This window comes from Sarcophilus harrisii, chromosome 1, assembly GCF_902635505.1.
Source record: "Sarcophilus harrisii chromosome 1, mSarHar1.11, whole genome shotgun sequence".
Classification (NCBI taxonomy): Eukaryota; Metazoa; Chordata; class Mammalia; order Dasyuromorphia; family Dasyuridae; genus Sarcophilus; species Sarcophilus harrisii.
The window spans coordinates 317,339,222-317,354,115 of NC_045426.1; the positions used below are offsets into that span (position 1 = coordinate 317,339,222).

The 14,894-nt window shown below is 37.3% G+C and overlaps 1 protein-coding gene and 1 long non-coding RNA gene across 3 annotated transcripts in view; one reads left to right on the forward strand and one right to left on the reverse strand.

Moving 5' to 3' along the window:
• The window catches only part of UBAP1 (ubiquitin associated protein 1), a 102,644-nt gene that overhangs the window by 43,480 nt on the left and 44,270 nt on the right, over positions 1–14,894 (reverse strand). The window lies entirely within an intron of this gene.
• On the forward strand, positions 7,409–10,146 carry LOC111719363. Its single transcript, XR_002769533.2, has 3 exons — positions 7,409–7,943; positions 8,716–8,751; positions 10,059–10,146. It is a non-coding gene; the product is annotated as an uncharacterized LOC111719363 (long non-coding RNA).

Consider the following 14,894-nt stretch of genomic DNA (forward strand, 5'->3'; position numbering starts at 1 on the left):
CGTATTTTCTCTTATTTTCCTCAACTACATAAAATTGGGATCATGCCTTTGTCTATCTTATCATGGTCAAAGACAATAAGGTAATAATGCTCTGCAAACTATAAAGCTCTATACAAATGTAAGGCATTACCATTGGGCACTACCCTTACACTAGGGTCTTATGGCTTTTTGAAGATGCTTTATGGTCTATATCACCTGTTCTATGTTCAAAGGAATTGATATTAAAGAAAAGGCATTTAACTTACTCTTGATACTGCCCCATAAGGGCCTTTCCATGGGGCTCAGAGCTGAAACTTTCATGTGTTGTTTTTCCCATTGGAATGCTAAACATTATGAAATGTTTAGCAAAGCTACAAATAACAATTCTAGTTTTCTTGAAACATAACTTAATTAGGATTTTTTTTAAATATTTGCAACCAACATTTAGTCACCACCTGCCCTAAATTTGATTCTGCAATATAGATGGAAAAAATTCTAGCCACTATGAAAACTTTTGAAATCATTCATCCAGTCAAATAGCTTTAAATGCTGAATAGCCTGTGACACAATTTGTTTTCTTTTAAAACAAGCCATTATGGGAGTGATTCAAATTCTGACTTCTTAACTCTCAGATTAAACTATCATTTCAATTAAAAAAAAAAAAAAACCCATTGCTATCAGACAAAGAGCTGCAATTGAGAGTCTTAAAACTACTTTTTAATCTGTTAATGTTTAAGGAACAGAGAGCTAACCTCAGAGCCAGGGATGTGGATTCAAGTTCTACCTTTTGACATTTATGGGCTATGTGACTCTGGGCAAGTGAAAATTTCTCAGAGCTCCACTGAAGCCAAATTCATAGAGTTCCAGATCCTTGTAGACTATACTTACTTAGAAAATCACAAATTTAATATTATCTTAGTTGTACTGCATTTTTATTTTGTTAAGCTTTTCCCAATTACATTTTAATCTGGTACAGTAAGCAGAGACACCTCTGCTCTATGCAAACTTCCTAAAACCCTAGCTATAATGTCTGGGCTAGCTTTCTAGACTTCCTTCTGAAGGGCTTTGGTCTCAGCAGGATAGACATGAGAATGACAAGAATAAAGTCCAAAATCTTTATTGTCTCCTACACAGTCTGTGTCGGTCATAGTCTCACCAAGTCTCATCCACCATTCTGACAGTCCGCCAGTTTCAACCAGTCTCTCTCACCCCAGTCTGACTTTGTCCCCAGTTTAAATACCCTATTATAATTACATCATTACAGTATACCAAATATGTGTGAACTGGAGAACCATTACATCACCATACTAAGTATATGTAAACTAGAGAACCATTATCTCATCAATTCCACCGAGTTAACACCTTGTTTCAAGTATACTTCCCCAGAGTTCCTGCTTTCTACACCTAAGCAGAGTCATTTAACCTTTTTCAGCCTGTTTTTTCACCTTATAAAAATGGGAAGAATAGCATTTACCTCATAAGGTTGTGGTGAGGATAAAACTATCACTTTATAAACTTTAGTATTAAATAAATGCTAGCTATTAGTATCGCATATCATTAAGACTACTTATAGAACTGCATGCATAAAAATTTCCTTCTCTGAAATTCCCTATAATACCAATGAAATCACAGATCTAGTCCTAATCCCTAAAATGGTTTTTCAATAATCGCTTTAGAAGCATGTTATTTTTGGAAAATTTATTTTCCAGTATATTTAAAGCTGTGTCATGCAGAGCTCTGGTGTTCCACATACTACTGAGAGCTCTTTGAAAATAAAAAATGTCAATATAGCAATACTTTTCCTTCTAAAATATTAACTCTACAATCCTGCATGTATCAAATATGAATTACACAAAGCACTTTTCAAATATGAAAATAAGGTTTCATTTCTCCTAAAATGCTGTCAAGTACTAAGTATAAACTCTTGATTCATACTTAGGGATTCCATCAATATGTCAAGTCCTAACATTTTCTATGTCAAATTTAATTGGGGAAATGCTGTTTTTAGACCAGTGGTCTAAAGTGGGAATTCAGATCCCCTATGAGATTGTGGCTTTAATTCAGAGGCAGTGGTTAGGTAGATAAATACCACAACTTTTCAATCTTTTTCAAACTATACTCAACTGTCTCAGTGAAGAAGATAGTACTACTATCCTGATGCCATTAGGGAAATTCCTTCCAATCCTATGCCCAACTGCTGTTCCTCAGACCTCCTAGTTGTGACCAGCATCCTTCTGGAGGCTAGCTAACTGGCTCTTGATACATGAGTAATTAGAGTCCCATCTCCCCTCTTTTTATTTTCTTTGGAAAAAATTAATTACACAGATGAGCAGGGATATGGATGGGTTTCAATTTGCAAGAAAAATCCTTTTACATTATCTTTCCCCTCTCTTTCCAACTTCCCTATTTCTGTCAAGAGCACTGACACCTTTCCAATACAGGCTATCATCATCTTCAGTGTCATAATCAATTTTTTACTCTTCCTCACTCCACATAATCAGTGGACAAATTTAATCTGACTATTCACGGTAATATGTTTGGTCCCAAATATTATTTCATTTTTTTAGTTCATCCTGTTTGAATCTATCTTTGTATTAACTTTAAAATGTACATAACGATTAGTACAATAGTATAATAAAACGTATATATGTATTAGTACAATACTGTATATATAGTTTGTTAAAAAAAAAAAAGTAAAAACACATGATATGAGTGTATGCGTAAATATTTTTATTAGGGATGGGATAGAAACAATTTGGAGATCTTCATCTATACTAATCAACTATTTTCCAGACTATTCATTATATGTACAAAAGCTTAAAATGAAATTTCTACCACTCTCAAAAAGCTTTTATGATTTGAAATCCCCCATTTTCATACTCATATCCAAATTATCCCATCACATCAAAGTACAATTTAGAATGGAGTATAAAACACTTTCTGTACCATTTAGGAAACAAAAAGTTCATATTCAAAATGATTTCTCAAGTAATTCGAGCATCAAAGTAAGTAACTACTAAAAGCAATCACGAAAACAAAATTTCTAATGCTCCATCTACAAGCAGGTCCAGTGAGCAGATAGACAGATGAAAATATATACCATTAGGCTATCTAACCAATGAATGAAAATCTCCAAAGATCTTCATTAACACTTTGCCTCAAAAATCAGAAGGATAAAACTAACAACAAAAAAAAACCGCACATACACACAAGAATACTGGCAACTACCAATCGAAGGACACGTTGAAGACAATTTATATTATTCTTTTCAAGATAGTCTATCCCCAAATCCAAAACTGTATGTTGCCATGTTCTCCTTCAAAACAAGGGTTAAAAATCAGAAAAATAATTCTGGCAAATAAAAAGATCATGCTGAGCTAAGAAATTTCGGACTAAACTTGCAGAAATTCAAGAAGCACTTGAATCCTTTTGTCGTGTTTAAATCTCTCTGCCCCACCTCCATTTGTCAAAAAGACCCAGTACATGTGCAAATCCCATGGATTTATATCATATTTGTCAATCTAAAGTTTTAAGCTTTTAAAGGCTAAAACTAAGATACCCTATAAGAGGTAAAATCAGCAAGTAATAACTTTGAAAACATCCCTCTTTTTATGAGCAAAGGCTCAAGTACTTACAAAAATAGCTTTTAATTATAAAATGCTACTTCATGACATTTTTTTAAGGAAATGAGTATAGCTTAATGAGTTAACAGACACCTTTTAAATTCCGTGGGACACTTCATATTCTTGAGCTTTAAAATGACATATAATAGACATTTCCGATTAATTGGGTTGGTTTGTAACAATTTCAATTTACATAACCCAAAAGATAGTGACTACTGAAGTCTCTAACATCACTTTTAGCAAACTTACAGACACATATGACTTTTCTTTTATGACCAAATCTGAAGCGACAATAATGAAAAGAAATACCACCAAGGAAGAGAAAGAAGTGGGAAGGGGAGAAGCAAGAAGCAAAGTTTAGAAACGAGCGACCGAATAACAAAATTTAACATTGATTTCTAGTCCTGGTTGAACAAGCCCCAAGAGTTCCCCGAATTATCTTTGCTGTTTCCAAAATAAATTCTCAAAATCCTGAGACTTCTTAACTTTTAAAATGGGCGATTTTTTAGGAAGTATCCCCCAAACAAGTGTGTGAAAACATCAGGAAGTTTAAGAATCAGTCCCACATGAAATGGAATCTGATCCACAACAGATTCTAAATTCTTCTTATCTCTTTTGGGGGAAAACTATTCTAAGTCACGAGACGAGCAGACATGGAGAGATAGGTTATGATGTGAGGAAATAAACAATGGGGCAGATGATCACAAATCCTATAGTGAGAACTTGGTGCCTCATTACAAGAGTCCGGGGCCCACCTAGCCTCAATTCCGGTTCCTCTCAGCCCAGCCCCCCTTCCCTCCCACCTCTCCCCCGAGCCAGACCCCTCCACCCGACACTTGACCCCCAGCAATGTCTCCTCCCTCCCTCGCCCCCATCTTTCACCGCAAACCCCTTCGCTGTGGCACCCTTTCCCTTCACCCGCGCCCCGCCTCCCTTCCCCTCCCCCCCGGCCCCTATGCCCTCTCGAGCCCCTCAAACCTCCCCCGCGAAGCACAGAGGCCAGGAAAGGCCTGAAGCCCGCTCCTCCGTCCTCGCCGTAGGAACCAGCTCGGCTCACCCCGCCCCTCAGCTCGTGCCCCTCACCCGAGGCCCTCCGCCCTCCCCTCCCCCTCCCCAGCCCGGGTCGCTCTCCTCAGGAGAGTGGAGGCCCCAGAGCCCGATAGCCACTCACCCGAGCGCCGCCGCCGCCGTCGCCGCCGCCGCCGAGGCTTGAAAAGTATCGCCGCCGGCCGGCCGCCCGAACGTCCCGGCTCGGTCCCTGCAGCCCTTACGGCAGACCTTAGGGAGAACGAGCGGCGCCGCCTCCGGCTCTCCCCTCCCCAGGCCCAGCCACCACCGCCGCCGCCGCCGCCATATTGTGCGCTTCCTTTTCTCCTCCCTTCGCTCTCCTCCCCTCCCGCGGCCTTCGTCATCGCCCCGCGCTCCAGGACCTCCCCTAACCAATGGGAGGAGCTGACGATGACATAATCTCTCCCCTCCCTAGCCGGGGGCCTTGTGGGTAGCTGTAGGACGTCTTGGAGCTACTCGGTAGTCTGATTGCACTTTAAAAACATCAGTTCGTCCCTCGCAGTGGGCGGTTCTACGCTAAAGGCTGGAGGATGCAAAGTTAAATTAAAAAATATTTCCTGCCTTCAAGAACTGTATAGCCTAGTAATATAAACAAATGTCACGTGATACAAAGCAGTGCGATAAATGCTTGAGTTTGTGAAGAAATAAAAAGAAATGCGTTAAATGCTTGTGTTTGTGAAGAAATAAGAAGAAATGCGATGAATGCTTGTGTTTGTGAAGAAATAAGAAATACGATAAATGCTTGTGTTTGTGAAGAAATAAGAAGAAATGCGATGAATGCTTGTGTTTGTGAAGAAATAAGAAGAAATGCGATAAATGCTTGTGTTTGTGAAGAAATAAGAAGAAATACAATAAATGCTTGAGTTTGTGAAGAAATAAGAAGAAATGCGATAAATACTTGAGTTTGTGAAGAAATAAATAAGAAGAAATGCGATAAACGCTTGTGTTTGTGAAGAAATAAGAAGAAATGCGATAAATGCTTGAGTTTGTGAAGAAATAAGAAGAAATGCGATAAATGCTTGTGTTTGTGAAGAAATAAGAAGAAATGCGATGAATGCTTGTGTTTGTGAAGAAATAAGAAGAAATGCGATAAATGCTTGTGTTTGTGAAGAAATAAGAAGAAATACGATAAATGCTTGAGTTTGTGAAGAAATAAGAAGAAATGCGATAAATGCTTGTGTTTGTGAAGAAATAAGAAGAAATACAATAAATGCTTGTGTTTGTGAAGAAATAAGAAATGCGATAAATGCTTGTGTTTGTGAAGAAATAAGAAGAAATACAATAAATGCTTGAGTTTGTGAAGAAATAAGAAGAAATGCGATAAATGCTTGTGTTTGTGAAGAAATAAGAAGAAATACAATAAATGCTTGAGTTTGTGAAGAAATAAGAAGAAATGCGATAAATACTTGAGTTTGTGAAGAAATAAATAAGAAGAAATGCGATAAACGCTTGTGTTTGTGAAGAAATAAGAAGAAATGCGATAAATGCTTGAGTTTGTGAAGAAATAAATAAGAAGAAATGCGATAAATGCTTGTGTTTGTGAAGAAATAAAAAGAAATGCGATGAATGCTTGTGTTTGTGAAGAAATAAGAAGAAATGCGTTGAATGCTTGTGTTTGTGAAGAAATAAGAAGAAATACGATAAATGCTTGAGTTTGTGAAGAAATAAGAAGAAATGCGATAAATGCTTGTGTTTGTGAAGAAATAAGAAGAAATGCGATAAATGCTTGTGTTTGTGAAGAAATAAGAAATGTGATAAATGCTTGTGTTTGTGAAGAAATAAGAAGAAATGCGATAAATACTTGAATTTGTGAAGAAATAAAAAGCAATGTGATGAATGTTGAGTTTGTGAAGAATCCCATTTTGTGAACATACACACACATATATAACTGTGGGAAAAAGATGTACACACACACACACACACACACACGCACACAGAGCTACCTGAAGGCTATCTCCCCCTCCATTTCCACAAACTATCGCCTTGGGGTTAGGTATACCTCAGTTCAAAGACCATCTCTGACAATAATCAGGTGACAAGAGGCGTTATTTTACTTATAAAGGATGGATGGATGGGGTATTAAGTGCTTACTATAAAGTATTTTGAGCCTCAGTTTCCTTATTTTTGAAAAATGAAGAGGAATAACTTAATTAAAATGATATTGAAGAATCAAAAACATCAGCTATCAAACATGGATGAATCCACGTAGCTGGGAATTAGGTATAAATACGTTAGACCCGGCAACTTGCCCCAGAACATGAACAAATCAAAGATAGTGTGACATAGAGGAAAGATGTAGCATCTGAGTTCAAGTCCTACCTATTAACACTAAACACTTCATCACTCTGTATCTGAGGTTCTTGATCTGAGCAATGAATTGGTCGTGTTCACTGCCTTCTAGAGTCTCTTTCTTAAATCTAAAGCTTTGATATTAAATCCAGAAAATTGTCATTTTTTTAACGTTTCTTTTTTCTTAAAAAAATTTGTTGTTATGTTATTTTTGTTTCTTTGTCTCTTCTCCATGTCACCACTTCCATAGAATCCTCCCATAAATAAACATATTAAAACAAAACAAAACAACATATTAATCATATCTGATAATACATATGCCTCCACATAGCTACCCCTACAATCCACATTTCTCTGCTGAGAGAAAGTAAGTAGATCACCTTTGGTCTTTGGAGGCAAGATTTTCCATCCATTCATAACTATGCTGCCTGAGTAATCTTCCTAACTGTTACTCTAATCATATCACTACTCAAACTTTTCAAAAACCCTATTGAAAACATGACATTTTTAACTGCTTTCCCTGGCATTTAAGACTTTCCACAACTTGCTTCTTCAGCCTTATTCATATTCTACCCCTTCTTATATTCGAACTGTCCCCTCCCAATCCTGTCCTCTCCAGTGTTAATGTTTTTGCTCATGAAATCCTCTTTGTTTAGAACAGACTCCTCCTTTTTACCATATTTCTATTTAAGTTCCTCTTTTGTCTCAAGGTGCAGCTCAGAAACCACTTCCTCCATGAAACTGTCCCTGATATGCTCTCCCTCCACCCCCACCCCAGAAATAATCTTTCCTTCTGTAAATTTCTTGTAGCATTTTGTGTGGCTCCATCTTGCCCCTAGTATAGCCTACCTTGTATCATTATTTATTTGTATTCATGTCATTTCCTTCATCCCATTAGATTTCAAGCTCATTCATGACAAGGTCTCTATCATTTTCTAACTTTGCATCTCAGTCATCCAGCATAGGAGCTGCTTACTAAATGGGGTAGGTGTTTTCCTTTTTTTTTTTTTTTTTTTTTAATTTCCTTATTCAGCAGATAATGAATTAGATGAGAGTAGAAACAGAAGTAGATATAAGTAAAGTAGTTAGTTGCCTAAGTTGAAACACAGAGAAATGGGAAACAAGTGTCCCATATGTCAGAAAATTTCACTCTTAGTAGCATAATTGTGATTTTAACTGTACATAAGTAATTATAGTTTTGTTATGCTTCCATTGCTATATCTCTAAATGGGGAAAAAAAATACCTTCTCTTTTAAGGTATAGAATTTAACCATATTTTCATGGAGGAGATTGAGGGAAATTGTCATTTCTAAACCTTAGTCAAAGAGTTTTTTGTTCCAAACCTATAGATAAGAGGTTGCAGACTCTCCAAGTTAAAGAGTAAAGAGTAAAACTGCAATTAAAAGCATTCCAGTTATGCATGGTCAGATCTTCCATACCTGCTGGAAATGAGAGATTAGTACATGCTTCATAGGCACAACTTCCTGCTCCTATTAACAAATCAAGCAATAATTATAATTAACATGTGATTCATGGGTATCCAACAAATGTCAAAAGAACTGGAAGAAAGGGCTAGAATGTTATGTAGAACCTTTGTGGAGAACTTTTGTGAGAACATGAATATTGGAGGAATATTGCCTAAATCTATTACATTATAGAATTATCAAAGTGTATGGGGACTTGATGATTCAAATTGTCTGGAAAACTGCCCTGATCAAACCCCCTTAAGAAGCCTTAATTCATTTTGTTCTTTCAGGTTTACAAAAACACTTTTCTCATATGAGTTAAACAGGTAAGTTTGTTTATTTTTGATCCAGACCCCTGATTTCTTGGTTTTAAGGAAGGAAACCTGGAGGCACTATGAGGCACTAAGAAGTTCACCTATTACCTAGGATACTCCTTCATCTAGATCTAGAGTTAGTAAAATTCATAAGTAAATAAACATTCAACTCAACCAACAACAATCAACTAATCCATTAACTGTATTGAACTATATATGCAATGTTTTATATCCATAGTCTTCTATCTCTGCAAAAAAGGAAGAGGTATATTTTCACAACTTTTCTTTTGGCCAAGCTTGGTCATTATAATAACTTTAAGCTCAGTTTTCTTTTTTTGTTGTTTCCATTCACAATTTACATTGTGCATGAGGCAATCCTTTGAGTTCAATCTTCCACAGTGAGGCAGTCCCCTCAGAATTTTAAGTACAATTGAAAGGTTGGGGATGATTCTTCTGTAATGGTATCAACTCAAGCTCCATACCAGTGTGTTCTCTCTCCAAATGTTAGCTGCCAGTTCTTAGCTTCTCAGCTTCATTTAACCAATTAATATAAATTATCTTTGACAAAGATATAGCAAGAGCAAACACCCTATTTCCCATCACTTAGAGGATATTGGATACTATACTAACTCAGAATCTGTGGAAAAGTTCTCTCCACATCTATTGATATAAAGTCTTCCAAGGCTTATCTTAATTCTTTGTATAGATCCTTTATTAGGATACTGTAATCCAACCTAGGTCTTCTGACTCCAAGACTTTATGCAGGCTGCAAATTTTACACAAATAAAAACCTCTTCAGAACTGCCTTGCTGAGCGCCTGTGATAAAGAGGAGCCCACTACTTTATGGATTCACAGATGGTTAGAATTAGGCATAGCCTCAGAAATTTTTATTCAACCCCCACCACACTTTCATTCGGAGATACTGAAGCCAGAGAAATTAAATGATTTGCAGGGACTTGAAGGAGGTAGAATAAGAATCTGACTACAAATTTAGCCAATGTGTCTCTTTCCTGCTTGTAATGAAGGGGATTAGAGATGGTTAGATGAACTAGTAGAAATTCAGCCCTTTTGGTGAACTTAAACTTTAAATCCTTGGAAGTAAAGTTTCACTTAATGACTGACTCGGGGAGCATCTCACATACCTTAGAATTTCTTCTAACCCCTAAATTTATATCTGATTTTACTTCCTAATTTTATATCTAATTTTACTTCCTTAGGTTTAGTCATCATTTTTGTCTGTAACCTGAGACTATTTTATATAAATATGCATATATACTTACATATCCTTACATATCCATATTACACTCCTCATAAATAGAGCTTCAGTGAGCCACTCAACAGTCTTACTTCGGAACATTGACTGGGGTCGGAGAGGAGCACTCTGGGAAGCCCATAAGCCCTCTCTCAAAGGCAAGAGAGATTCATTGCATCTTCCACCTTGGTGCTGGCTGGAGGCTGAAGAAAGCAGAGGCAGAAGCCAAGGACAAAGCTGCAAGAGCTCTTGGAACCATGCAGAAAGATAGGCCTCTTAGAAAAACTAACTAGGCTATTTTGGAAGGAGAAAATAAACATTTGCATTTTATCAGCTGGCTGCATTTTGGGTGATTATTTTCTTTTAACTGAAACTAAGACTGCCTCCAAAAAACCTCCCCGAGAAACCTTCTCCCCCGGCGAGAACTTTCAAATTATATTTGAAAGAACAAGATCACCACAGTCTTGCACAGTGCTTTCTACATAATAATAAATTAAGAAATATTTACTGAATGCATTGAATTGAATGCTGGCCTCTGTAAGGAAGGCCTCTCTCTTCATCCTAGTTTCCTATCTCTTAATCCAAATGATTTCTCAATCTGAAAGCCTTTCTGCAAGGGAATCAAGGACAAGTCACTAGAAATGCAGCAGCCAAGAACTTCCATCCTCTAAGAAGTGACATATACTTCTGAAGAATGAATCCCTGCAGAGTGACTCATGATGGGCTTGGCAGGATGAGATCATCCACTGCCCCTGACTAACTCCTTTTCCTATACTCCTAGAACTCCCTTCATGCCAGAAAGAATAGTTTTTAACCTGTATAACTCTTCTGTTAAAGAAGCAATGTGGTATATCTCTCCCCTCCCATAGCAGCAGACATGTCCAGTCCTTTGGGTATTCACTGGGAAAGACCACTATTGGCGCTTGGAAACCAAGCAGCAATCGAATTTTAATTGAACACAGAAGGTCTGAAGACAAGAAGCACAGAAAAGCAGAGATAAGCAGCAAGAAGTGACACAGATAGAGAGTGAGCATGGAAACAGGGGAAACAGAGGCAGAGTCTATCCACTTAATGATGGATTAAAACTGGGGGCACTAGGCAGCATGGACCTGATGGAGATGAAAGAATACTGGAGGATGAGGAGGGGTCAGACAGGAATATCATTTTTATAGGATTTAGGGGAGGAGACAGACCAACTCCTATATGTGCCACTTGGGATAAGTTCATTAACATAGCCAAATCACTGGTTAAAACTTCAAAGTCTTATCTCAGAATTAACAGTATCTTTAAGGTTCTGCTGCTCTAGAATTGGAGAGGTCTGGATTTTGTCAGGAATTTACATATAACAGGGCCAGAAACCTTGACAAGTAGAATCTAGATGAATTCCCTGATTCAGTGCACACTTCGTATATGTAAACTTAGCTAATATATGACACAATTTATAAATTATGCTCCTTTGATCTACTGAACAGTTTATATATGACTTCCAGGATCCTCTTTTCAATTTTATTTCCAGCTGTTGCTAGTTTATACTGGCTAATAAATTTGCTTATTACACTGACTAGAAGTAGGGACGTGGAGAGAGAGGTGACTTAGGGGAGCAGAATAAGATACAATTTTAACATAAAGTGACTGCCTATATCTTCATTTACTCATTCAAATATTTGTAGTTTTAAATTGTAGTAAATGTAATTCTTTATACAATAAAGAATGGATCTTTAACATACAGAGATGTATATAACACAGTTCTGCTGTCAGGAAATTCACAGTCTTGATAGAGGGATTTGGAGAAGCAATATGTGAAAAGATATATTGAAATAACAACCTAGAATATAAAAACAATTCTGATTACTGACATAAGAGGTATAGGCAAAATACTATGGGAGGAAATGAGAGATCATTAGGGAGAGGAATCGGGGATGGCTTTGTGAATGAAGTGAGATCCAAATTAGGATTTTAAGGATGAATAAGACCTGGGTAAGGAGGGGATAAAGGCATTCCAAGCAGCAGAAATAACTTGAGCAAAGGAAAGTAAGTCAGTCCAATTAAATCTAACCTTCATGGGGCAGAGACTATTTTTTTTTCTCTTTTTTCAGCAAGGCAATCAAAAGGACCTTGCCTTGTCCAAGATCACACTGTTAGTGTCAAGTATCTGAGGCCAAATTTGAATCCAGGTCCTCCTGATTCTAGGACCAATACTCTGCCACTTTGCCACCTCGCTGCCCTGACTCTTATTTTCAGTCTTGTAATTTTTGGCACCTGTCATGGTTGCTTAAGAGAATTTTGCTGAATTGGGTTCATTGTGTTAATGATAAGTCATTTCCTTTTGCTGAGCTTAGAGCACTATGTCTACTATGATTTCTGGAAACATACCTTCCTCACAACATACATAGTACAGTGGAAACAGTGCTATATTTGGAAGCTGAGAAACTGGGCTCTCATTCCAACTCTTTCAACTCTGAAAAATCACTTCTGACAAATCTCTTGAATTACAATTTCCTTATCTCTAAAATGAGAGAGTTAGACTAACTTATCTCTAAGGTTCCTTCCAGCCCCAATTCTATTACATTATTTTCTTGCTGTCCATTTCTTTTGATTCCTTGACCTGCCACAATACTATTTTCTCCTTCTATGGGGACAGAAATTCCAACAAAAGTAGCTACTTTGGCTTAAGGCATTATCTCCTGAAAAGCTCTCTCACACCAACACATTAATAAGTAGTACCTTTTCATATTAACTCATTGCCATTTGGTAGTGCCAAAAGTAGATGTCTTGAGGGAAGGAATATTGGGCAGGTATGTATAGTCAGACGATTATGAAGGCAGGAAATTTCTGGAGAATGGTATGCTGCTGGGGAAAGTTGCCCTAAGTGTTGCTTGTTCTTTTTTTCTGGAAACTGACCATGACCTCAGGGAAGTAATAGATACCATGACATGCAAGTGAATTAGATTTAAGTGAAATAGGGCTGTGTCTCGCTTTTTCCTCCAGAGCCATCTGGGTCCAGTGGCTAGATATAGATCAGGACGATTGGAGATGGCTCTGGATGCAGTGGGAGACCTTAGCCCTTTTTAATCTAAAATTTTTAAGAGGTCTCAGTTTAATAAATAAGAGTGTGTGTGTGTGTGTGTGTGTGTGTGTGTGTGTGTGTGTGTAGTGGTAATAAAGGCATCAGAAGTGATACTATGGAGTAGAAATATGAAATAGATTTGGCAGAGCACAATTGAAAAATATTATAAATGTAGTATAACAGATTTGGTTCACAACACGGAGCAACCCTGACAAAACATCCATCACAGGTAATAGAGATTTGTTGTTTTATTATGTAAATAGCATACAAGCTCAAACAAACCATAGCTAAGCAAGGCAAAGTCATAGGTGATGGAGCAATTTGTTTTGGGGAGAAACATGCCTTTTATAGCTCAGAGGAGACAGTGGAATGGGGGATTTAGGGAGTAAGGGAAAATACCTGAAAGGGATTTGATATCTCAGAGGGAAATTGTGTATTGAAATTTGGCATGCCCTCATTAGAGAAGGTGCTGTGCTCTATGAGCAAAGAATTGAATTAGCTCAGAAGAAACCCTAGATATGTAAAATTAGAGAATTCTCCCCATATGTTCATAGGGCCTGTTTGTGTCTGACCTGTGGCAGAGCATTTCAAGCTTGTATTTGGATGATCAGCCACAATTAGATTCACTGTAACTCTAACATAATGATGTCATTTTGGTCCTCTTCAAGAACAAAAGATAACAACCATCCAAGGTATCTTAGAGAGTATAAAGATTATTGCCAAAGAAAGAGTTTTCTTGCTTTCTTAATTTGTAGCAGGTTAGCCTTGTTATAAACATTTACTCTGTTCAGAATTCTGGATTACACCCTGAGAGAAAGGAAGATATGATCCATGCCCTCAAGAAATGGATAATAAAATAGGGTAGGCATTTACTTAAATATTCATAATCAAAAATATAATACTCTATTCACCCTTGTAGGACCTTGTGTTCCAAGTTTTTCTCCCTCTCTCCTCTACTCCCCCCTCCCCTGGAGAGCAGGTGGGTTGAAAATGTACCATTCTTCTGGGCACGTTTCCACATTTATCATGCTGCTTTGCATGTATTTTGAAAAATAAAAAGCTATTGCTATTTAAAAATTTTTAAAATATACAATATAATAGTTAAGGTAGCATGGCATTGCTCAAAGGGCATTGAATTTCAGATATAGAACTAAATAAATTCTGTTCTGCCACTTATTAAATATGTAATCTTAGACAAGAGAATTAATCATTCTGTGTCTCAGTTTCCACATCTTTCAAATATAACTAAAACTCACATAACTGTTATAAGGCTTAAATAGCATAATTTATATAAAGCACTTTGCAAAACTTTAAATGCCGTATAAATGTTAACAATTATGATAGTAAATAGGCTTGTTATTTTCTGACTGACCATGTGCTTCTGAGGTGCCTCCTTGTTGCTCTAGTATCCATAGTAGCATTTGTATATGTAGCCCTGTGACTTTTTCATGCATGCTGTCTCTCTTATTTGGGTAGAGACTTCTGAGAGGGAAGGAGAAAAAATAAAAAAAGACATGGGGCAAGAGAAGAAGGCATGAACTTTGAATGGTAAATATTAGACCTTCATAACCACAGGTATGTGGAGAAAAACTGGCATCCTAAAATCTACTTGTATCCTCAGGACCACCATCCCCAAAGATTGGTAAAATTAGATTCACCAGGTATCATTTTCTCCCCGTTAAGCTAAGATTTCATCTCCTTGTGATGTACCAAAGCCTCCCTAACTCTTGTATATTCTGCATGGCTTTCCCATTGTTGTTTTGATAAATATGTTCACGCAGGGTCAGGAGGACCTGAGTTCAAATCTAGTTTCAGATACTTTCTAGCTGTATGAC